At 49.3% G+C, this 20,184-nt stretch overlaps 1 long non-coding RNA gene across 2 annotated transcripts in view; it reads left to right on the top strand.

Annotated features, from left to right (window-relative positions):
• Positions 1-969: 969 nt before the first annotated feature.
• Positions 970-20,184, top strand: part of LOC119003221 (uncharacterized) — a 31,390-nt gene continuing 12,175 nt past the window's right edge. For both annotated transcript variants that reach the window (XR_005069904.1, XR_005069903.1), the window contains exon 1: positions 970-1,264. This is a non-coding gene — a long non-coding RNA (uncharacterized LOC119003221). The remainder of the gene's footprint in view (positions 1,265-20,184) is intronic.

Genomic DNA, 20,184 nt, shown 5'->3' with positions numbered 1-20,184 from the left:
GAATAGGGCAGGAGGAATGTGCCAGGCTGGGCAGGCAGGGCCGCTGTCTGTCGGGGGAGGTGGGGTCCATGACCCCTGCTTATCTGTCCACTGAAGTTTTGATCTCAAGACTGGGAAAGACGCGGCCAGAAATAAATGTTTAAGGCATGACATTCTTTCCACGTTAGGACACTGCATTCTTGCAATTTGGTGACAAATGACTGAACAGCGAACTTGGTCCCATGGATGATCTAATTCTGTAAACATGAAAAACTCTAGGCATCGGCTCCAGAGCATTCCAGGAAAGAGTTAAAGCTAAACACCGCTCCCTCACTCTCTTCTTCCTTCCCGGTGAATGATCAGCGAGTACTGAACGGGGCACCTTTGAGGGGTGTTTTCTTTTGTTCCCCTCTAGGTTCTGTGGTCTGCCTTCTGTGGAACACAGCATCTCTCTCACTTTCCTCTCCTCCTTGGCTTGCAATCACTCCCAGGGAACAGGTCCCTTCGATCTTTAAAGCACTTTGCGATAGCATCTTCTCGTCCAGAGGGACTGAGCAGTTATCACAGCCACAGAGGTAAAGGTAGAAGGGGAAAGGGACCAGAATTCCCACTTCTGAAAAGCAGAAAGCAAGGGCCCTGGCTGGTGTGGCTCAGTGGATTGAAAAGCTGAAAGCGAGCGTGTGGGAGTGTGTGGGTGTGTATGTCCGGTATAGGAAGTGTTTGAATGGAGGCCAGTGTGGAGAGCTTGCCGCAGTAACTCCCTACCCGGCGGCACAAAGCTTCCAATAATACACGGTGACATTTACACAAATATTTGTGGTTGTGCTTTCCATTGCTCCTTATAGGAAACAAGTGAGATTTTTAAATGCCGCAGGGATGTGATCAGTAGACAGTAGTGGGAAAGAATTTTCCCGAAACTTGACTTGCCATCAAAATAAGGAAAGGAGATCAGAAAGAACTGAGAGTATTTCAGCTAATCAGGATGTGGCACTTTCCGACAGCTGATGTCCAAACCAGTGTTTGGAATTCGATCCTATTAACATGTGTCACGCTAATGAGTATTTTCCTTTGGAGCCGATTGGGTGGTTACATTTTTGGCAAGGCCCTCGCGGTCTGTTGATTACATTACCTGACCCGCATTTTCCTGGTGCTGGCTGTGGGAAAGAAAAACGTGGAAACTCTCTCAGAGCCTGGACGACGGTCCTGAGAATGCAACCCATCCTGAGTGGAACCACTTCAAACAGAAGTTCTTGAAGGACATTCTTCTCCCTGTGGAACGAAAGGAGTGAGTCCTCTTTGTATCAAAGATAGAACAAATCCCACATGAGGGGATGGGAGTTCTTTTCTTCTTCTTCTTTTTTCTTCTTAAGCCTGAAATAGAAGGCCAGTTCTTTGCGTTCCTCCTGCTGACTTTGAACAAAATCAACCAGAGACCAGCATCTTCCTTGAGGGTCACTAATGAGATACGCTAATCAATCATTTGAAAAGCTCCACACGCAGGAACCTCAAGCCTCATATTCTGAAAAATCTTTTTAGGCCTCTGATTTTTGTAGAACTTTTAAAATACTGTTTTCAGTGAGAGAGAGTCCTTGGCTAACTCTGAGGACTTTTATGAGGAGGAGGAGGGGAAGGAGACGGCAGCCCTGTGCTGGATGCCATATGTACATGTGTGTGTGCTTGTGTGTCCAAGTATGTCTGTATATGAGAGTGCAGGTGAGCCCATGTGTGCATGTGTGTGAGTGGATGTGTGCATGCCTACATGTGAGTGTGCTGCTCACTAGGCTCTTTGAGGTGGTTCGTCAGAAAGCTTAAAGGCAGAAACTCTGGAATCACAGACTGGGGGTTAGATCCAGGTGTGATCACGGTCCAGGTGCACAGTCCCTGATGAACTACTTCATCCTTCTGGGCTTCAGTTTCCTCACCTGTGGATGGAGGGAACAGGCGCACCCACCTGGCAACTGGGCGGCTGTTCGCTAGCACGTGGGGGGTGACTGCCTGCTGGAAAAGTTCTCCCAGGAACCTCAGATAGCATCGCTGAGCTCTCTCTTCCCTTCCTGGTTCCTGGAGGAGCTGGGGCTTTTGTTTTTTGTTTTTAAACCCAGTGGGTGTTCCACCTGCATTGTGGATTCTCTGACTCACCCAGCAGCATGTGGATTCTTGTCTGCGAAGCCGTGGCTCGCTCTTGGGAGAGGCACGGTCACCCTCCCTGCTCTGTCTGCTCCACTTCCCACCCGACGGGGCCCCGGGTACCGGTGATGCTACCACCGCCCGTGTCTGTGTGGGAAAGGGGATTCCACCTCCCTACACACCCCCTGGGCCAAGGCACTGAGAGTCCTCCGCTGATGGGAGGGACAGACGCCAGGTCTGAGGAATGCAGTGGGTCCAAGATCCAAGTTCTGTTTCACACTGACTTGGAATCCCATTGAGTGGCCTCCTCAGTCCCCACATGTCACTCTCAGAAGTAGTCAGATGGACGCCCAGCAGGCACCTTGCCTTCCCCTCCAGAGCCCAGGCCCAGCCAGGTTTGATGAAAGACTTCTTGGTGGGCTATCCCCTCTGGCTGCTCGTGACAGTCACTTTCTAGCTCCCTCTCCTATTTTCCTCAAATTCTCTGTTTTCTAAACTCCTTTGGTAGGGAAATGTCCTATTTAGACTGCTGATTAGTCAGTTACGGTTTCAGAATTGTTTACTTACACACTTGACAAATGCTCACAGGACACCCTCTCTGTGTGTTAGATACTGGGAAAAGAGACTAATTCAAGACACTGTCCCTAATTTCAAAATGCTCGCAATTTAGTGGAGAAAAAAAAAGACAAGTTAGTGGTTTCAGTGTGGTGTGGTAGCCGCTGGGATGGATGCGGTGGCCTAGGGCTTATGGGATGACAGAGGGGAACAAAAAGTCTGAGTAACCTCTCCAGGGGCAGGAAGTTTGTTTTGCGGGGGTGACAGGTTTGAGCCTGGTTTCTGTGACTATGACTTCTGCCTCTTTCTTCAGTTGCCCATATCATCAGTTCTGATAGATAACTAAAAAGTGACACTTAGCCCTGGCTGGTGTAGCTCAGTGGATTGAGCGCGAGCCTGCGAACCAGAGTATTGCGGTTTGATTCCCAGTCAGGGCACATGCCTGGGTTGCAGGCTAGTTCCCAGCAGGGGACACATGAGAGGCAACCATACATTGATATTCCTCCCCTTCTCTCCTTCCCTTCCCCTCTAAAGATAAATAAATAAAATTTTAAAAGTGACACTTAGACTCTAAGATGGAAATAATTCTACATTTATGAATGGGGGGTGCCACCAAAAAATTTTTATAATTACATTATTTTTTAAGAAGCAACATTTTACAATTAATAATAGTAATGTAAACCAGGCTAATAGAATGGTAAAAGCTAAAACATACAACTAGGTAGAAAAGAAGAATTATCTATGATGTGTCTGTAATGTCTATGTCAAATTGCATATAAGCAAGGCCTTTAAAAGTTTCTTCTGTCAATTAGGATTGTGTTAGGCTGCATGTAACCACAACTAGGCCATGGTGGCTTCCACAAGATCTGAAGTGTTAGCTCAGGACTAGTACAGCCACTCAAGGAAGCCATCTAGCACCCCAGCTTTTTTGAGCCTCCTGGCCCACCATTCTTACCATGTGATTTGCATCCTCATGGTGGCAAGATGGCTGCTTCACCTCCAGCTATTGCATTCACCTTCAAGACTGAGGAGAAGGGAGAGGGGTGAGGACCTAAGGCATCCACCAGCTGAGTTTGGCCCTTTAAACTGGGAAAAGAACCCTATCATATTTCACTTTTCTCTCATGGTCCTTTGCTGGATAATACAACCACCCTGAGCAAATTCCAATTTTTGGAATTCCAGAATTCCAAAAATTCTGGAAAGGAGAATGCTTCTCCCCTGCCCCCTGACTAAACTACAGCCCTACACAAAATCTGGGCTTTGTTAGTAGTAAGAAGAGAAAGAATGCATGTGAGACAGCCAGCACTGTCTGCCACTTTCCCTTTAACTATTCACTTAAACTCTTATTTAAGCCATTTGTTCATTCACAAAACTCATTGAAATACACATAGGGTGTGAATACTATTCAGTTCAGGTTTGTTTGAATGGTCACACAGTCTAAATGAGTCTAAATTACAGTCAACAATACAAATGGACTGGGCATCTCTTTACCCTTCCTATCATGTTGCTATAACCCCTCAAATTTCTTTCTTTCTTTTTTTTTTTTTTTTGGTGAGAGTAAACGTGTTTCCCTATCATTTTATGCTTTCAAATGAAGTATGTCTATGCTTCTCGTATTATCCAATTCTCTCTTATTCCTAATATTTTTACCACTAGCTATTTCATTGGGGTGTAATGAAAGGGCTTTTTAAAAATAAAATATGCCTTGAATTTAGAATAAACATGAACAGAAGAAGAACTGAATAAGAGTGTGAATACGGAAACCAAAGGTTCCAATAATGAATCACTCAACACATATTTACTGACTGTTTTCCACAACCAAGGTAATTACTTTATAACACAAACCTTTATTATTTCCCTCAGCGCCTGGCATACTGTACCATCCACGATGGTCAATAAATGTTGCTGACAAAACTGCGCCTACCGGGGGGTGTAAATGGGAAATAATGTAATGATGAGAAATAATGTAATGTCACCCATCATTGTCACCCATCATTATCATATCACCACCACCACCAACAGCACCATCACCCACATCCTCATCCTCATCGTCTTTACTTATGGGGAATTGCAGAAAGTTATTTTTAAAGTGCAGTGGCCATGAGCTGGGATAGTACAGGAGAGAAAGGAGGAGAGCTCCGGGCTGGTGAGAAGTCCTAGAAAAGATGCGTGGAAATAAGACTATCGCCACAAGGCCTGGATGGAAAATCTTCCGGGCACCGGGGTGCCGCCACTTTCATTGCGCATTACTTTGATTATTTTGGTCGTACAGTGGCTGAGCCTTGCCTCTGACAGAAAAATGCACAGAACCATGCATGTCTGGCATGAAGATAATGCAGGAGGTCGCCTCTGTGCGGGGCAGCCCAGACGGAAACCTGCCCATCACAGACAGATGCCCCTCGGGTATGTGAATCAAGTCGGAATTTCGAGGCATGCTGGAGATGAGTCAAGGAGAACTGCAATGGCAATGTATTTTGAAAGAGGACAATGTAAATGTGTCCATTCATTCATTCATTCATTCAACAAATAAGCATTGAGGGCCTGCTATGCGCCTGGTTCTGTTAGATGCTCTGGCTCTAATAGTGAACAAAGACCAAGTCATTGCTCTTGGAGGGCCTTCTGCTCCGGTGGGAGGAACCAGATCATTAGTGAATAAGTAAACACACACACACACATCAGACATTGCTGAGTGCTCAAAGTAAAATAAAAAAGGTGAGGGGACTTAGCTGGGGTAGTGGGAGGGGCGCAGTGGGGCTTGGTAGGGGCGCAGTGCTATTTCAGATAAGCTGGTTAGGGACTGTCTCTCTAAGCAGATATTTGAGCGGAGACCTGAAGGAACTTAGGGAGGCGAACACATTGTCTCTGGGAAAAGACCCTTCTCTATCTTCTCTATAGGAAGGTCAAGAAACAGGGGCCGCTCGGCTTGTTTGAAAAGTGGTGTGTGCTGAAGCGCCAGCAGGAAGACAGGGTGGATGTAGGTGATTCACAGGGCTGCTTCTGCAACCCCAGGGCAGGACGGCGGCAGCTGGGGATGGAGTGGGAGCCAGTTACTTGTCCGCTGTGCCCTTTCCATGGTCCTCTGTGCTGTTTCTTTCGTCCTCTCCACCTTGTCTCTAACTCCACAACCGCAAAGCAGGATGGGGACCTCCTCGCCCTCAGCACCGGCCCAACAGGAAGTCATCTCCAGGCCTAATTTGTCATAGCATCATACCATCTGGAATTCCATATCTACTTCTGAAAGGACACTTTCAACAAACAGCTAAGTTTCTAGATAACATATCACAAGGCCCCTACTCACCAAGCTACCTATCCGGCCTTGTAAAGTAGCCTATGTTTTTATACCCAAGCAAGTAGACGTTCTGGGTCTTCTTTTGCATCCTCTGTCTCTCCTGCCTCCAACCATCATTGATTCTGTTTTCTTGGAATGAGACCTCTACTCTCTGTTAATTTTCTATATGTTTGTTGCTAACCGTCTCTGGTTCTAGTCTCCGCTTGGATAACTCCGCTCTATTAAGACAGTCTGTATTTACATGGTTCTGCTTTTGTGTTTTTTTTAATTGTTTATTTGTTGTTTCTGGCACTTCTAGGACGTATTTTGAACTTCTCAAAAGTGAGCGAGTCCTATATCCAGTACGCATTCTGTACACAGAAGGCACTTGGTGGATGGCTAGTTCTCTGTTGACCAAGCGTGACACCTCAATCCTTTCCGTTTGGGCCAAGTCCAAGTACAACTCTCTTATCTCCCACCCTGCCTGGTCCGCACAGCCATCTGCCCGGACCCGGGGACTGGAATTCTTGAACGTGGAGATCACTATCTGTGGGCACAAGGATGGCTTGATGCGTGACCAAAAGTACTTCCCACGCTGAGCACGCAAGCCTTTGGTTTGCAGCCAAAGGCAATTATGTGTAGAATCTGGAACTGTTTGTGATTCTACATTTCAGGTTTTTTTTTTTTTTATTCTAAGTCCTTTATGCTTTTCTCCAAGAGCCACCCCATTTCCAAGGGATTAACATGAAGCCAGCCGTTGGCCGCTGGCCGCCAGAGTTGTTTAGCAAACCACAGCTCTTTTGCATTGTTTGAAGTGCTGTTCGAGAATGCGTTTTCTCTGCTCACCTGAATTATAATCGGCTGGTCTCTGCGCACCACATGTAACAGCCACAAGGCTCTGTCTCTGAGTCTGAACTGTACAGTGTAGCATGGGCTTGTGTGCTAGCTCAGAGGTTTGGTACTTGCTTCATGTCCACATGTAACTCCCCGAGGGTGGAAAAGATTCGTTTAGAGCCCTACCAAGTCTGGTACAGCTGGTGATCACTCAGGGTTTGTGGTTCGGCTGAGGGACTGTACCAAGTGATAAAATTATCAAGATACAGGAGGGGAAAGCACAGTGGTTCTCAAACTTTAGTGTGTTTTAAAAATCACCTGGAGGGCTCTTTGTTATAACAGGATGCCAGGCTCCACCCTCAGAGTGTTGGATTCACTAATCCCATGAGGTCTGGAGTTGGCTGGAGATTTTGCATTTCTAGCAAGTTCCCAGGTGCTGCCGCTGTTGGTATTGCCGTAGGGGCCTCAGTTAAGAATTACTGCCCGAGGCTATATACTGGGAATCCAGTTTTTCGTTTGGGAGGTCGGCAGACAGAGGGGGACTCTTCTCTAACTTCAAGCTGCTGACCGTAATTCATGCCTGGAGAGTGGTGGTCCCACCATCCTTCCACACGGGTGTGGGAATGAACAAGCTGTTTGGTTTCTTTTCGTGAGCACTTTTATTAGTTCGCCTCTGAGTCATGCTTATTATACTTGATTATAACATTAGCCAGAAACACCCGGCTCAAATGCTTCCAAATATATCACTGCTGAAGAAAGTTTTAACCGCCAGGCAAATGGGGCTAGGATTGTCCATCTGCCCAGGGGCTGGAAATTTACCTGTGGGTCGTAAACATTTCCACAGGCCATGAAAGAAGAGGGTAGCGCAGTGTTGTAGAAAGAGCGGAGGCTCTTGGAGTCGGCCGCTGTGTGATGGAGTTATTAAGCATTCTAAGTTGCCCATTTTCTCTTCTAGAAAACAGTATACCCGCACCTCACAGAGAAGGCGTAAGAAGTAAATGTCTGTATAACTCCCCTTTTGTTCGGATGCAAGAGACTTCTTAATGAATGGTGACTAGGGTTCCTACCTTGGCAACTTCCTATCTGTCTGTTGCGGAAAAAGTCGGTCACACTCAGTTAGGATGGCGGAGCACTCTTTATTATGCGCGGGCTCAGAGGAGGCAGTCTCCAAATTCTGAGCCCTGTTCTGCAGGCTGGTTTTACTTTTAAAGGGCACGAAGCAGGTTACAGAAGCAGGATGCCGTTAGATAGTTGCTTATCTAGGGTGCACACAGTTCGGGGTGGGGTAAGCACACTCTTACTAAAATGTTGCAAATAACAACCTTAAAATGATATTTCCTGGTCCCTATCCTGCTTCATTCCCCGCTTTGATGCTTAGACAGCTTCTTCACTAGTCTCAGCATCACCTGTCTGTACTCTTTGATATTGGTATTGCTGGAGAGAGAGTATTTTGGTTGTGGCCTTGCAGACGACTGTGGCTTCTAACTGCTGTACTAGGGTCCGGAGTAAACATGGTCCCAAAGTAAAGACTAAGAATAGGATTAAAAGTGGGCCAAGGATCAGGACTAGTAAGGAGCACAGGGTGGACTGCCACCAGGTGGTACCTTGGGATGGGCAGTCAGAGATCTTCAGTCTTTTCTGTATCTCTTTTAATTTATTAAGATTTTCCTCGACTATCCCGCTCTCATTAATATAACAACAGCATTCTTCCTGTAAAAATAGGCAGGTCCCTCCTTTTCCTTCAGTGAGTAAATCTAGGGCTCGTCTGTTCTGCTGTGCTACTCGTGCCAGTGATGTTATCTGACATTGTAATGATACCATGGAGTTAGCGGGGGCTTCATTGGCTTCATTTAGTTCATCCCTTAACTGTTGCTTCGACTGGAGGCTTACTGCTAGTCTAGTCCCTCCTATACTGGTCCCAACTCTGGAAGTAGCGAAGGTAAGTCCTACTAACAGCGGTAGGAACACTGCTTGCTTTTCTCTTCTGGGAGTAAGGAGGGCACTAAGTTCCCCTGGCTGGTAGAGGGGTAACTGGGGGGCTAGGGCTACTAGGCAGCAGAGTTCTCTTTTACTACAGTTGTAGACCTGGGAGAGGGTCCCGTTGCACCAGAAGAAAAGGCCGGGGCGGGGGTGTTCTTAGAATAGCGAATAGTGTGTTGGTGCACCAGGTCTGGTTGTACTGTGTCTCATTAACTAGGAACTTGGGAAAGGGCTGGAGATGCCGGGGAGTTGTCGGTGGCATTGGGAGTCCCTGATACTGGGACAGCTGTCAAGGGTGGTCTGGTGAGAGAGGCACCTAGGAAACAATCAGTGTAGTTCCCAGGGCTAGATACATTCAATAACTCTGCCCCTTCCTGTATCAAGCTTATCCACAAAAAGGGCTTTTCTGAATCCCCAAAACTGCTCAGCGATCTCTTTCTCCGTGATGGCTTGTTGTGCCTGTTGGATTACCTTTAGGCCCGGGTAGGTTATTTCTTGTGCTCTATACATGTAAATGTCCCCTACTGGCCCGGAGTGGAGGTTGCTGGCATAGAATTTCCCTGTTACTCCTTTTTCCCATATTTTGTCATTTGGGTTCTTTAGAGTTAGCAGAACCTCCCTGCCGTTTGTACCATGACCTCGGCAGCTTCGGTAGGGGCAACCCCCATAGGTTTCTGGCCACCACCTGCAGTAGTCTTGGGTTTGATCTGCTAGTAGGCAAATAAAGGGGCTCCTACACCAGACCCCCCCGTCCAAGCTTTTCAGTTCCTGTGAAGGAAGCGGGATTATCGTGCTAGGCTTACATCCACCTTCTGGGCAGGGGTATACTTTAACACTGTGTGTGACAATGTTATCTCCCTTCCTATAGGTCTCCCTAACGTAAAGTTTCCACGAGGTCGTTCCCTTGTTAATTCCTAAGGTTAGCTTGACTAAGATGATTAAACCAGCCAGATATATAATGTTACAGTAAGCAACAGATTCCAAGAAAGGCAGAGGCTATACAGTAAAATAAAACTACAATCCTGATGGTTTCTCCTTGTGTCCACTCCTCAGGTGTGGTGGATCCCAGGCCTGGACCTAGGATCCCGGTTACCAGTGTGTGGGGGACTAGGAACTCGGCTGGGCATTTGTCCATCTCAGTCTGTAGGTATTATTTCCCACTGCTTGGCCGTGACTGGTCCGTGTCCTCGCAGGTTCAGCGGGTGGGGTGGTAGTGTCTCCGTGTCGTCCTCCTGCGGTGGGTCCGGCTCGGCGGCCGCCTTCACCCAGGAATGATGGATCCGTGGCATTATTCCTGCAACCTTTTAGGCAGTGGGAGTAGTTAAAAGAACTAGGTGTGGGCCTGTCCACACAGGCTGGAGGGGTTCCTTTTTCCAGTCTTTTACCCAAACATATTGCCCTGGCCAGTGGGGGTGCGCTGGCCCCCTTGAGGCTTGGATTCAAACCCTAAACTGGCTACCCTTATCTGATCTAAGGGTTTCCTAGTTGTTCTAAATATCTCCTCTGTCCTAGTTCTCCTTGTACTGGCATATTTGTGTTTTTAGTTATCCTTGTCACTGGAGTAGGCTTTCCATATACTAGTTCATAAGGGGTATACCCTGTCTGGTTCAGGGTGTTCCTCACCCGGAGTAAAGCTATGGGCAGTAAATCGGTCCAGGGTAATCCAGTTTCTTGGCACAATTTTGCTAAGGTCTCTTTCAATGTCCTGTTCATCCTTTCTACTTTTCCTGAGCTCTGGGGCCGATGGGCAGTGCGTAGTTTCCACTTCAGGTTCAGTGCCTTAGCTAATTCCTGTACTGCTTGGGAAACGAAAGCAGGCCCATTATCACTTCCCATGCTAAGAGGCAGTCCATGTCTAGGAATTATTTCCCTGAGTTAGACTCTGGCTACTTCCTTAGCTTTCTCTGTCCTTGTGGGGAAGGCCTCGACCCATCCTGAAAAGGTACATATTAGTACAAGCAAATATTTGGAGCCCCGGCTCGGTTTGATGTCAGTAAAGTCTATTTGTAAGTCTTCCAGGGGTTGGGTCCCCTGATGTTGAATCCCGGTTGGAACTCGGTGGTTTCCTGAGGCATCGTTTTTGGCACATGTTATGCATCTGGCCGCAGCTTGGGCACACAGAGTGGGGAGGTCAGGTGTGTATAGATACCTTCGAAGCAGGTTTTCTAACATCGTCTTTCAGGTGAGTTAGGGTATGGAAGTTCTGGACCACCTGTCCTGCTTGGCTTTGAGGTATGTAAATGCGCCCATCAGGGAGTCTCCACAGGCCCTCTGGGGTTTGATTGCCTGTGCCTCTATGGCCCATTGTTCTACCCCAGCTGGTAATCTTGGCTATTAAGTGGGGAACTGATTAAAGGGCCAGCGACTGACACTTGAGGTCTGGGTTTTCTGGTGGCTTCTCCAGCTGCCCTTGGGTTGGTTTGCAGCCGGCCTCTAAGAGCCAGAGGATTTCAGTTTTGTTCTTAATCTCTTTTCCCTCAGTGGTTAGCAGTCCTCTCTCCTTGTATATTGCCCCGTGTATGTGGTGGGTGGCCAAAGCGTATTTGGAGTCAGTATAGATGTTGACCCTTTTCCCCTTACTGAGTTCTAAGGCCCGGATGAGGGCGTGAAGTTCTGCCCTCTGCGCCGACCACCCTGTTGGCAGGGGTTCTGCTTCAAGGACTTGGTCCCTTGTGGCCACGGTGTACCCAGTGATTCACTCCCCCCTTTCAGTCACTGTGCTACACCCGTCTGTGTATAATTGAAGGTCCCACCGAGACTAGGGGTGGTTTTTCAGGTCTGGTCTGCTGGCATATACCTGGTCTGTGACTTCCTCGCAGTCATGATCCGGCTCTCCAGCCTCCGAGGGTAAGAAAGTGGCCGGGTTGGTCTTTCGCACCGTTCTTAGGTGCACTTGGGGATTTTCTTGTAAAATTCCTTGGTATTGGGTGAGCCGGGGGTTGGTTAACCATCGGTGCCCTTGGCCCTCCAGGAGGCTGTGCACTGCGTGCGGTATGAAAAGACTTGTCTCTTGTCCTAAGGTAAGCTTGTCAGCCTCCTGGAGGAGAGAAACAGCGGCTGCTATGGCCCTGAGGCAAGGGGGCCACCCAGCTGCTACACTGTCCAGCTGCCTCGAGAGGTAGGCTACGGGGCGTTGCCATGGTCCGACCTCCTGAGTTAAGACCCCGAGGGCTACTTTCTTTTTCTCATGAACGTAGAGGGAAAAGGGTTTATCTGGGTTGGGCAGTCCGAGGGCTGCAGCGCTTATTAAGAGTTCTTTTATTCTCTTAAAAGCATCCTGCTGTTCGGTTCCCCTCATAAACGTGGTGGTCTCGGGTCCCCTAAGGGCTTGGTATAGTGGTTTCGCGATTTCTGCGTACCCCTGGAATCCATATTCGACAGAACCCGGCGGCCCCCAGAAACTCTCGGAGTTGCCTCCTGGTGGCGGGGTCAGGCATTTGGCTGATCACGGCCCTCCTCTCTGCCCCCAGGGCTCGCTGTCCTTTGCTTATCCGGAACCCAAGGTATCGAACTTCTGTCTAGCATATCTGGGCTTTGTTCCGGGACACCCGATACCCTTTATCGGCTAAAAGCCAGAGTAAGGCCCGTGTTCCTTCTCGGCACTCGCTTTCTCCCGAACCTGCCAGTGGTAGATCATCTACCTACTGTAGCAAGACCAAGTTGGGATGCTCTTCTGGAAACGACTGCAAATCCTGGGCCAAAGCTTCACTGAACATGGTGGGGGAGTTCTCGAAACCCTGCGGTAGTCGGGTCCAGGTGAGCTGGGTTTTGGCCCCTGAGTGCGGGTCTTCCCACTCAAAAGCAAATATTGGTTGGCTCGCGGGGGCCAGGGGAATGCAGGAAAAGGCATCCTTCAGGTCGAGACGCGAGAAATGCGAGGCGGTCGGGGGCACCTGACTCAGGGTACATGGATTCGGCACCGTGGGGTGTAGAGTCAGGGTGACCTTGTTGACAGCCTGCAGGTCCTGGACTGGGTGGTACCCCAACCCTTCACTGGAAAGAGTGGCGTGTTCCACTGTGATTGGCATGGTACTAGTATGCCTTCACCCAGGTATTTGTTTATTGTCTCCGAAATACCTAGCTGGGCCTCCCTGGGTACGTAATATTGCTTTAGGCAGTGGGGTTAGGCTCCTGGTTTTAAATCTATGGTTACTGGGGCACGAACAACCGCGAGTCCTGGTGGGTTTCCTTCTGCCCAGACGTAGGGAAATTCCTCTATACGAAGGTCCAGAGAGGGAGGTCCCTCATCCTCCTCATGGATCCCATATTCTTCTCCAGCCACAACGAGGGCCACGAGGCTGGGTTCACCTAGCTCTAGTGTGGCTTGTCCCCAGGGGTGGAAGACTACCCGGGCCACCAATTTACCTAAGAGGTCTCTGCCCAGAAGTGGTACCGGACACTGTGTCCCCCGAGTTCAACCGCCCATGCCTGGCAAAATCCTTTCAGTTCGCTGGGCCACCCTGTTGCCTTTACGATGGAGACCTCTCAACCCAATGGCGGGGCTACAGGTGCCGTGACTACCGAGTGTTCGGCCCCAGTGTCTACCATAAAGTCTAGTGGTTGGCCCCCTACTTTGGCTCGGACCATGGGCTCGTGGGGGGCCAAGTTTCATCAAGCCCAGTCTGGCTCATTCAGTACCCAAGCCCGCCAGGCTGAGGATACCCGCGCCAGGGACACGAGAGGAACTTCCTTTTGCTTTCCATTTGGGCAGTCTCGCTTCCAGTGGCCTCTCTCTCTGCAGTAGGCACATTGGTCTTTCTCTACTTTAAAATGTCCTTTCTGCCCCTTCTTCGGCGGACCTCTCGCTGGAGCTGCCAGGGCAGCGGCCAGTAAAGTTGCCTTCTTTCTTTGTTTCTCCAGGGCCACGGTCTCTGCTGCTTCCTCCCGATTATTGTAGGCCTTGTTATAGCTACTTCTACTAACTGGCTGATGTTCACGCCAGCAAATCCTTGTAATTTCTGCAATTTCTTACAAATGTCAGGGGCTGACTGAGAGACAAAAGCCATGTTGACCATCCTCTGACTGTCTGGGCTTTCGGGGTCAAAGGGGGTGTAGACCCTATAAGCCTCAGTAAGGCATTCGAGAAAACCTCCTGGACATTCGTCTGGCTTCTGCATTGTACTGGAGACCTAGGCCATATTAGTGGGTCTCCTAGCCCCCCGCTCATATTCCCTGCGGAATGGCGTCCCGATAGCGCTCTAGGGCTGTCCTCCCCTGTTCGGTATTATGATCCCAGTCCGGCTGTGTCTCTGGCGCGGCCGCAGCACATATTGTATGGGATCTAAGGTTCCGGCCGGGGCATGGGGTCTCTAAGTACCGGTGGGCCTCTTGTAAGATCTTCCGTCTCTCCTTGGTATTGAAGAGGGTCAACAGGAGTTGGCGGGGATCATACCAGGTGGGCCGATGGGTCTGCATAATGGATCCTATCAAATCTAGTAGGGCCTGGGGCTTCTCTGAATATGAGGGAGTGTGGTGCTTCCAATTCAATAGATCCGTGGTGGTAAAGGGCTGATAGTAAAATATCATCGTCGGCAACCTGTGCGGGCCCCTGGGTTTCCCTCAGCGGCATTTGCAGGGCCTGATGGTGTCTGAGTTGGGCGGCCATGGGAGGGGTTCTCCCTGGTCGGGGCTCCTACATCCCGCGGGGGCGAGGCGGCGACACCGAAGGCGGTGGAGTCTCTGGTCTGGGAGGAGCTGACGGGGACCCGCTCACTATACGGGGGTAGATAGACTGGTGGGTCATCGTCCGGGTGTCTCTGATGGATGGGGTCTTTGGGCCTCTTTTTGTGTCTTCCTCCCACAACAGGACCGGCTTCCCGCTGTCCCAGTTATGCCTGAGTGCTTCCGGGCCATCTTTGTGCACATTTGGGCATATCCTGGGCGAACTCCTGCCACCGATGGATGTGGGCAAATTGATCAGGGTGTCCTGGCTTTCCTGTCACTACTAGATGGACTGCCCTAATGCTACTTAAATTCAGGGTGCCAGCCTACCCCAAAAGTGGGCCATTCCGAGGAACAANGTCTGGGAGGAGCTGACGGGGACCCGCTCACTATACGGGGCTAGATAGACTGGTGGGTCATCGTCCGGGTGTCTCTGATGGATGGGGTGTTTGGGCCTCTTTTCATGTCTTCCTCCCACAACAGGACTGGCTTCCTGACATCCCAGTTACGCCTGAGCGCTTCGGGGCCATCTTTCTGCACATTTGGGCATATCCTGGGCGAACTCCTGCCACCGATGGATGTAGGCAAATTGATCAGGGTGTCCTGGCTTTCCTGTCACTACTAGATGGACTGCCCTAATGCTACTTAAATTCAGGGTGCCAGCCTACCCCAAAAGTGGGCCATTCCGAGGAACAAAAAGTCTTTAACCAGTCTGGATCTAATGAGGGGTCCTGCCCCCGAAACTGGCTGAAATTTTGGAGCATACAATCTAAGATCGTTGAGGGCCCCCCTCCCATCGTTCCTCCCTCTCGGCACAGACAAACGAAGGGTTGGGTATAGACAAGCGCCCGCCTGGCCTTCCCTCTCGCGAGGCGGAGTCGATCTTGGCTAAGGCTTCCCTGGCAGAGGTCGGGGTTAACTGCCAGCCGTTATGCCGTATGATCTGACACGGGAACCGCAGGTTGGGGCCCACTCAGACCCCGTTAGTCAGCAGACTCGTGGGGCCAGAAACACAACAATCACTTATACTCACTTAAATCACACCCACAGACAGAAGTTAAACATTTCCTCCCTGAGTAAGGTCCAATGACTCAAAATGAGTCTCTGGCAGGTTCAAGAGATAGCTAATCTCTCTCCGATTTCAGGTCTGTTCCCCGGGGCACTTACCGATCTTGGCACCTCTGGTCTCATGGTTCGTCAATCCCGTGGCCCCGGGGGGTGAGCACTGGGTCCCCACACTGGGAAGCTCGAAATCACTGGGGCATGTGCGCCTTCCTCTGGGGCCAGGTTCCCCACTGGAGCCCCCGCTCAGCTACTGTCACTGGAGGCAAGTTGCCCGCTCGTGTGAGGTTCGTTCAGGTCAGGGAACCAAAATGTTGCGGAAAAAGTCATCCACACTCAGTTAGGATGGCGGAGCACTCTTTATTATGCATGGGCTCAGAGGAGGCAGTCTCCAAATTCTGAGCCCCGTTCTGCGGGTTGGTCTTACTTTTAAAGGGCGCGAAGCAGGTTGCAGAAGCAGAATGCCGTTAGATAGTTGCTTATCTGGGGTGCACACAGTTTGGGGTGGGGTAAGCACACTCTGTCTTACTAAAATGTTGCAAAAACAACTTTAAAATATTTCCTTGTCCCTGTCCTGCTTCATGTCCACTCTAGTTTCTGCCTGGTGCTTCTTTCTACCGGCCCTGCAGAGATAGGTGGTCTTGTGTCTGATGCACCTTGGGCTGTGTCAGGCCCTTTTCAGAGTAGTTAGGAGGAGGTCGGTGATTTGAACAATCAGTGCAGAGGTGCCGAGAGGTGGCATGGCAGCCGTGCATGAGTACGCACAGAAAGGGTGATGCTTTGGGCTATGACAGAGCCAACCGTGGGCAAAATTAAAACGTCCTCCCAGTGTACCTTCACTGCCCTTGACCTCCCTGTTCCACGGCTCCCGTTCTCCTAGTGCCCATCCCTCTCTCAGAGCTCATTCTTTGGAAAGGAGTTAGTGTCAGTGATTCAAGAGCCCTCTGCTTGTCTAACCTGAACCTCGTGAGAAGGACCGCCCCCAAGGGCCCCTGTGGGGTGGGTGTGGGTCATATCCTTCAGGTGAACTGAGGTGGAAATAGACCAGGTGTCTATTTCCAGGACACCCAGTGCCTTCGTCAAGGTGTCTCTATAGTTTGTTGCATTTTCACGTTAACCCCTGTCCCTACGTGGTGGATTAAAGGCTGTCTCCTCTACAGAGGTAAGTTCAGCCGTGGACAAACAGTTAAGGAAGACTGAAGTGCCTCGGGCAGCTAGTCCATCCCCACGTGGGTATGATTGGCCCTGGGATCAAATTAATACCCAAAATGTTACTACTTTCTGTGGACATACGGCATCGGGAAAATCAAACATACACACACAGAACTTCCATTTGAAAGCCACTTTTCTCCTTATAGACCATGACAGGGTAAGCCTCCTTTAATAGGATGTAGCATTTTGTCAGTATAAAAATGCTCTTTTGCTTAGAGAAAATAACTCCTTTGTTTTTTTACCACGTGGACCTCAGAAGAGAAAGTGCAAACATCTCGGGAAAGAAAAGGGTCCCCTCCAGCTCCGAGGGATTCCACATCGTGGCTCCAGCCTGTCTAGGGATGTCAAACCTGACGCTGAGGCCGTGGAGCAAGGAAGGGACAAGTATCGTTCCCCTGATAAGGAGGAAGCTTAAAATAGTAGGAACAAAGGCGAGCTTCTACGGTCCCTAGAATACGAAGTGATGACAAGTGGAGCAAAGGCAGCTGAGAGGGGAAAGGAAATTCACGAGAGGGCAGGAGGACGGAATCCTGAATACCCCCAGGTTCAAGTTTCCAAGAGAGGAAAGAATGCAAAGACTATCCCTGCCTTTCAAAGGTGTTTGTTCAAACACAATGGCCCCACTCTGCCAATGGGAGCACTTTATCTCGTTTATCTAACCCACTCAGATTTGCTCAGGAGAGCTGAAAATCTCAGAGCCTCTCCTACTGAGGTCTTACAAAGTCTCGGCTATAAGCCTAAGAGGACCATCATCGCTCTTAGTTACCACCGGAAGGGCTCACCAGGTACTATTTCTTGTAGTTTTACAGTCTAAAGGAGCTTCTTCTACACACTCCCTCCCCCCAGCCCCCAGGAGTTTTATGGAGGAGAGACGCCTAGGAGGAAAGACTAAGACAGCTGAGCCATATATGGTGAATTTAAACCAACTAGGGTCTTTATATGAGATAATGCACTCTTCTCAGATAAACATTACATACATGCTTTATGCAGAGAACATCCTTTATTCTCTGTTTAGCTTTATCTTTATGGGTACTTTGGGGAGGCATCTTAATGCTTGTTAAGTCACAGAGTTAAGACTCAAAGCAAGACCTGTGCATGGCAGGCACAGTGCTGGGGTGTGCACATAATTAACTCACTACCTTCCCATGAAGGCAGCATGCGGTAGCCATGCATTTTTTTATCGTGTTTTGAAGTGAGGCAAAGAGAGGTTCATTTGTTTACAAGATCACCAATCTTGCAAGTGGCAGGGCCCAGACTCTGGTATCTTAGATGACAAATGTCTGCATTTTTCCTGGTGGCACTGCGATATAAGCAACGTCATCCGTCAGGGGCGCTTAGAGGAAATAAAATTAGACAGTTGTTGAGATTTGGTAATTCATCATACCCTTGTCTTCCTCTGTTCTCTAACCCAGATAGACGGTGAGGTCAGAGAAGTGAATATTGGTCTTGGGGTGGGAACTCAATTTGGAAAACATGGTTTAGAGCAGGGGTGTCAAACTCGTTTTTACCAGGGGCCACATCAGCCTCACAGTTGCCTTCAAAGGGCCAAATGTAACTTTAGGACTGTATAAATGTAACTACTCCTTAACCGTTAAGTGAGAGCTTGGCACTGCTGCCGGATAGAAACAAGGTGCTGGGCTGCACTCAGCCCGTGGGTCTTGGGGTTGCCACCTATGGTTTAGAGGATCGTGCAATCAAGTTTCCTAAATGCGTCCCCCTAGGCTGAGGCAGTTTACCCAGCTTCATGCTTGTGCCTGGAAGACCAAATCCTGACCACGTGTGGCTGTGTATGGGGGGTGAGGTGGAGAGCAGGCTGGATCACGTGTGTACGTTCCTTCTTCCATGCGTGCCCATCCTACCACACTATTTCACTCTTAGGGAGTGAAATGGAATTTTCCTCCCTTCCAATGATATGTGAAGAGTTGGGGCTGAAGGGTCCCTCGACAGGTAATGCAACTATCTTTTTGGAAGTTTTTGGTTTGAACGTGAAGGCAAGATTCGAGACAGTGTCTGGTTGAGCTCGGCTGATTTCCAAGCCCATACCTTTTGTGCTCATAAGCAATGCTCCAGCTTCTGAACTGGCAACTCACTGTCTGTTCACCTGCTCCGTGTGAGGAAACTGTGCACTGCGGGTAATCAAGTGAAACAGCTGGTCACGTCAGCGGACGAAAGCAGTGGAGCCAGGTGTTTAACTGGATTGCCCCCCTGCCTAAAAAAAGAGGGAGAGAGGGGGGAATAGATTTCATATGTAAGTCATTTGCTTCTGTTCCAAAGTGGGGGAAAAACACATTCGTCAGGGATGTTTGGTTGAGAACATGGGTCTGGATGCTCATTTAGGTGAACACAGAGGAACAGCAAACGAGAAAGACAGAAGTGTCAAAAAGGTGATGTAATAGCTGCAGACAGATCCGCACATTAAAGATGGCTTTGATACCGGTGGAGAGGGTGGACTCATGCGGTCGATCCTGGAGGGTGACACGGCACCAGAAACACTTTTCCCCTTGCTCGGGGGTGAGTTCATGGGTTCAGATCACGTAGAACATCTCGTGTGGGAGGCAGCCGCGTCATCTTTGCATTGATCACAAAAGCTGCGTAACGGAAGGAAGACGTCATTGAGGGCCTGCTGGCTGGACCCTTTTGAAAGCACATGAGGACTCATGTTTAAAAGACGTGGTATGTTTTTCCCATTGGAGCTGTGGTTTCCACTGGGATAGGTCAAGAGTGTGACTGTAATATATTGTTAACAGTTTGGTGATGTGGCCAAGATTCGTCTAGTGAATTTTACCAGTTTGTTGACGAGTATTTACTGAGAACTATTCTATCACTCCCAATTCTCCAGAACATCCTTTCACCAGGTCACTGCTCTTTTATCTTCAAACATGCAGCTGAGTCCAAGCATGTTACCAGTGGGCCTCTTACTGGAATTGCAGGCTGGACTCTGGTCCCAGGCTGGAAGGTCACCTCTGTCCTGGAGAAGTCACTATATTTGTTCTTTCAACAAATGTCTTTTTGGCACCTGTATCAGGCACTGTTCTCCGCACTGGCTGTGGCTCATGCCTCCGTGGAATTTCAATCTGAGTAGAGAACACAGACCATTAAACAAACGGTGACGACAAAGTGCTTTAGTGGGGGCACATGCGGGGGCCCGAGGCAGCACAGAGAAGATACATCTGCCCCGCAGGGTCAGGTAAAGCCTCCTCATGCTTTACCCGGACTTCAAAGGTTCAATGAGTAGTTGAGGAAAGCATGTTTTGCAAAGAAGCTCTCGTCTGACTAGTCAGAGAGACAAGGCAGCTGCGAGCAGGGCACTTTCATGCTAAGAATATCAGTTTGCTGGGACCCGGGAGTGTGAGGAAGGCAGGTGTGGAGGGTGAGGGGAAGGCAGTGCCCAGGGGAATGTGGTGAGAAGTGAGTCTGGAGAGGTAGGCAAGGTCTTTGCTTTTCTGAAATGCAAAATCAGAATAGGGGTGTCCACCTCACGCATCTATTCTGAAAACCAAAGGAGA

The sequence above is a fragment of the Sturnira hondurensis genome, unplaced genomic scaffold (genome assembly GCF_014824575.4).
Source record: "Sturnira hondurensis isolate 20B ecotype Veracruz unplaced genomic scaffold, ASM1482457v3 Scaffold0018525, whole genome shotgun sequence".
Classification (NCBI taxonomy): Eukaryota; Metazoa; Chordata; class Mammalia; order Chiroptera; family Phyllostomidae; genus Sturnira; species Sturnira hondurensis.
This window is presented reverse-complemented; position numbering and strand designations above follow the sequence as displayed.